This window comes from Chrysochloris asiatica, unplaced genomic scaffold (genome assembly GCF_000296735.1).
Source record: "Chrysochloris asiatica unplaced genomic scaffold, ChrAsi1.0 scaffold00040, whole genome shotgun sequence".
In the NCBI taxonomy this organism is placed as follows: Eukaryota; Metazoa; Chordata; class Mammalia; order Afrosoricida; family Chrysochloridae; genus Chrysochloris; species Chrysochloris asiatica.
This window is the reverse complement of record NW_006408558.1, coordinates 5,905,177-5,910,713: the sequence shown is the minus strand read 5'-3', so window position 1 is coordinate 5,910,713 and position 5,537 is coordinate 5,905,177.

The following is a 5,537-nucleotide window of genomic DNA, read 5'->3' as shown; positions in this document are numbered from 1 at the left end:
ACTGTTTTATTGTGAATTATGTGATAGTTTACATGGGAGAACATTAGCTTTACATTCACCCTATCGTATATTGTTTCATTGCCATGGTTACAATCCCCTCCATGCATCATCAACCAACCAAAGGGTAAACCCCACAAGCCTCCCCCTTGGTTGTATAATTGTCTTTTATGTTGTTAAAAACGGTATTTGCAATGAAAAAGCCATTGGTCTTTCAAAACTATCATATGATCTTCAGCATCATTTCTATCACCAAGGTCATATTTTCCAACTACCGATCTTTCCTCCCCTTTGTTTCCAATCTTTGTATTCCTGTCACCAATAATTATCAATACATGTTGATTGCATGTTTGATCAATTTCAGACTTAAGAAGTTGAAAGAGTTCTTCAATTTCATCATTACTGGCTTTAGTGGTTGGTGTGTAAATTTGAATAATAGTTGTATTAACTGATCTTCCTTGTAGACATATGGATATTATCTTATTACAGACAGTAATGTACCTCAACACAGATCTTGATATGCCCTTTTTGATGATGAATGCAAGGTCAACCCTCTTTAATTTGTCATTCTCAGTATAGCAAACCATGTGATTGTCAGATTCAAAATGGCCTATACCAGTCCATTTCAGCTCACTATGCCTGGGAATCAATGTTTATGCATTCCATTTCGTTTTTTACTATTTCCAACTATCTGAGGTTCAGACTTTATACATTCCATGTTCCAATTATTAATGGATGTTTACCACTGTTTCTCTTCCTTCTGAGTTGTCTCCCATCAGTAAATGAAGTCCCAAAGGCTTTATCCATTCATCTCATCATGGTCAACTCTACTTTGAGGAGGCAGCTTTTCCACAGTCATATTCTGAGTGCCTTCCAATCTGAGGGGCCCATCTTCCAGCACTATACCTGACAATATTCCGTTGCTCTTCATCATGTTTCAATATTCAATATTCTTGTGCCGACAGTGCTCCACTGCTACTGATCAGGTTCTCAGTTACTAAATATTTGTAAGTAGTCTGTCTCTCCTTCTTCTTCCTTAGACTGTCTTTGTCTGGAGGCTGAGCTGAAACCTGTCTAAATACCATGAGCAACCCTGCTGGTATTTAAAATACTGGTGGCATAGCTTCCAAAATCACAGCAACATGCAAGCCACCACAGTATGACAAACTGACGAACTAGTGGTGTTTCTCATAGTTTAGGAGGTTAGAGGTTCGAGTAAGGCTGTTGGCTCTAGGAAAAGACTTTCTCTCTGTGTTAGCTCTGGAGAAAGATTTTCTTTTTCAGATTCTGCTCCTGTTTGATCTTCATGTGTCTTGGCGTCTTTTATCCCCCATCTCTGCTTATTTGTTTAATCTCTTTTATATCTCAATAAGAGATTGACTCAAGACAAAGCCTACACCAGTGCTGTCTCATTAACAAAACAAAGGCAACTCATCTTCTCCTATGGGGATTATACCCACAGGCATGGAGGTTAGGATTTATAACACAATCTTTTTGGCAGGAAGAGGAGGGAACACAACTCAATTAGTAACTACTGGTTTTCTGTCACTTGCTATTCAAAATGTCTAAATACTTTTCTCATATGCAGTTCTGCACCCCTAGTCCTGAGTCTTGTCTTATTCATCTGCTGAGGAGCTTCTGCACCCCATAGATATGAAATGCCAGGCCACTCTCATCCCGCAATACAGGCTGGTCTGTGCACTGGGCAGGAATGTTCAGCAACTGGTACCTACAATTCTCCAAGTGTAGCGTTTAACGCATGCGTATTTGTATTCCCATTCCCATGGCTCTAGAAACCTCCATTCTAATTGTGTATGCACAGATAAGGAATTGAACAAAAAGGAAATAAGGAATGCTCCAAATTTTGGCTAACTCTTCTTTTCTATGATGAAAAGCTTTAAGTCTTGGCTATAAGGAGTCTGAACGAGCTGTGGTAGTATCGTGGTTACAAGTTGGGCTGCTAACCTCAAGGTCAGAAGCTGGAAACTACCAGTCTGTCTGTGGGAGAAAGATGACGCTTTCTGCTCCCATAAAGATTTACAGTCTCAGAAACCCAATGGAGTCGTTGTGAGTTGAAATCCACTCCACGGCACCTAACCAACCAACCAACCATAAGGAGTCCTGGTGTGGCACTGTGGGTTAATGTGCTGGCCTCCAAGGTCGGTTTGAAAACCAAGGTCAGCGGTTCAAGTTCATTCACTCCTTGGAAACCCTATACAGAGTCGCTGTGAGTCAGAACCAACTCAATGGCACTTAACAACAACCAGAATAAGGAGAACATTAGTAATTTGCAGGAAACGTCTCTTTTTCCCCCTAGATGTCGGTCCTTCTGTGATTGACCGACATTGATCAAATAAACCTCTGGTTGTGACAGCCGGGGCCAAACATTGGCTTCATCCTTCCTCTTGGGAGTTTTCTTTTTAATGATTTAATCTCTACCATATGTGAGCCACTGGTAGCGTAGTGGTTACGAATCGGGCTGCGAACCACAAGGTCAGCAGTTCAAAACTATCAGCTGTTCCGCAGGAGAAAGATGAGGCTTTCTGCTTCCGTAAAGATTTACAGCCTCATAAACCCTGTATAGGGTCGCTATGAGTCGGAACCGACTCCAAGGCACATAACAACAACAACATGTGTGAGCCACCAGGGAGTTAAATATTTTCCCAAAGTACGGCTGGTTAATGGATAAGTATGTCTTCTCTCCTATAGTTTATATTCTTCTAGACAATTTGTTACTAGTTATTCTGAAGTCACCTCCAATTCTTGGCTCCAGGATGAAACAATGCTCGAGTCCTGGGTCATATTCCGAATTGCTGGTATGCGTCACTGCTGTAGCCTCTGTGTATTTTGAGTGTTCTAATCTAGAGGTTCATCTTCGAGCACTGTGTCAGACAGTGTTGTTGTTGTTGTTGCTGTTGCTGAAGGCTGTTGAGTCAGTTCCAACTCATAGTGACTGTATATGGTTTCCAATGAGCGGCTGGTGAGTTTGAACTACCCACTTTGTGGTTCAAACTAACTTTACAGTCCAGTGCTTTATCCTATAGAGCCACACCAGGACAACAGTCTGCTGTAATCCATAGGATTGTCATTAGCTAATTTTTAGATGTATTGCCAAGCCTATCTTTATAGTATGTCAGTTTGCCATACTGTGGTAGTTTATGTGTTGTTACGATGCCAGAAGTGATGCCACCACTATTTCGAATACCAGCGGGGTCACTCTTGGTGGACAGGCTTCAGCAGAGCTTTCAGACTTAGACGAGTAGACAGTACTGTCTCTAAATATGTATATAAAAAAATTAAAGTACTTAAAAAGGTATAAATCAATGAGTAGACAAGTAAAAGTTAAAGATGACAACCAAAGACAGCTGTGATTTAACTTTTAGTAGTTTTGAAATTCATAGTTAAATCTTACATTTCAGTCGCGTTCCATCTCATTTTGTGCTGTCTTTTTCTCTTATATGGCTATGTAAATGAAAAATGATAGAAGCCTCCTCTTCACATAGACCAAGCGTCCTTTAGGTCAACCTCCTGAGTGTTACAAATGTTAATGTGCTTAGGTGCTAACAGGAAGTTTGGAAGTTCAAATCCAACCAAGGGTACCTCAGAAGAAAATCCAGGCAATCTACTTCCAAAAAAATCATCCATTGAGAACTTGACCTGTACTCAGGGAGGTAGTAGCTCAAAATACCAACTGAGAGGGAAGGAGTCTTCACATCTAGTATCAGTGCTATCCCCTCTGTACACAAGGTTGATAGGGATGGGCAATTTAGACACTGGCTACCTTAATGGGGATGGGGGTGGTTATAAAGGCATGAAGTGACTGGCTTTTCAAGAGGGAGTTTAGTTTCAGAGAGTTCAGGGGAAGGTAGAGTCCCCACTGAATAGTTTTCATCTTGTCTAGTCCTGGTGTGGCACTGTGGGCAAATGCGTCAGGCTGCAAAGTTGTTTGAACTGCAAGGTTGATAGTTCAAGCTCACCAGCTGCTCCTGCTACACAGGGTTGCTATGGGTTGGAATTGACTCGATGACACTTAACAACAAGAAAGGTCTGGTGAAAGGAGATAAGGATGATTCTTATGATTTAAAAATGATTCAATTGTTATCATGACTAATTACGACTCTCACAATTGTAAAGGTAGAAGTTTGTAACAAAAACAAGAGAGTATTTAATCTTTTACAGTCCAGGAACAGAGGACCCTGGGACCATCAAGGGAGAAGAGCACAAGCGGAATGTGGGACCTTATCCAGAGAAGCAGCAATACCAGAGATGGAGGCAGAGATGGGGACATGGAGAAATAGAGCAGCTGAGGACTCTAGACTCATGGAAAGAGAAAATGCTGGCGGCCAGGAGGCAGGCTTGCAGAATGTGCCCTTTGGTTGTCTAAATGATTATATATTCCTGAGTATTTTTGTGTATATCCAAAAAAAACAAAACAAAAAAAAAAAACAGAGAAAATAGAAGCAAATATTGTTGAATGATGATGCACGGAGGAGATTGTAATCATTGTAATGAAATGATGCATGTAAAACCGATGTTCTCCCATGTAAACTATCACTCAATTCACAGTAAAAAGTTAATAATAATAATAAATAAATAAATCAGCCAATGAAAACATTATGGAGCACAGTTCTACTCTGACACACATAGGGTGATCATGAGTCGTAATCTACTACAAAGCAGCTGGTAACCACAAACACTGGAAGCTCATAGCCCTTCCCTCTCACAGTAACCTTGAAGACAAAGCCTGCTGAGCAAAGCAGTCTGCAAGGTGGTTCTGTTTCCTGGGTAGTGCTGGGGAAATCTTTTTATGATGATTCAATTAAGCTGTCAGACAACAAATATTTATTGAGAGGCCATTTCAGCGGGGAGACCAATGCCAAAGACAACAGAGGAAGTCAGTGGTCAAGGAGGTCCGTTGCCACAAAGGCACTAAGTAAAATGCAAATGTGGGAGATGATCTGCCCGCTTCCTTTCTGAGTGGTGTCTGCCTCCATCTTCAGCTCTTCCCTTTCCAGTATAACTGGTGTGCACACTGCCCTCCCCCTTCCCAAAACCTGCCTGCATTCATTCTTTCAGCAAATAGATGCTGGGTAACTGTAGGTGCCAGGCACGCTACTGGAAAACGGTGATAGAACGAATTCCCTGCCCTCTTGGACTTTCTACCATGGTGTTGTTGTTGCTATTGTTAAGTGCTGTCAAGGCAGTTCCGACTCATAGCAACCCTGTATAGGGTTTCCAAGGAATGGTTGATGGGATTGAACTGCCACCTTGCGGTTCAAATCAATCTCGTGATCCAGTGCTTATCCCACCCACAGTGCTACGCCAAGACTCCATGGTTGTTGTTATTGTTGTTAAGTGCTGTCGAGCCGGTTCTGACCCATAGCAACCTGTTTACGGTTTCCAGGGAGCAGCTGGTGAGCTTGAACCACCAACCTTGTGGTTCAAACCAACTTTGCAGTTCAGTGCACTAACCCACAGTGCCACACCAGGACTCTGCAGGATTCCATGGTAGACAGGAAGAAATATATTATATAACGTAA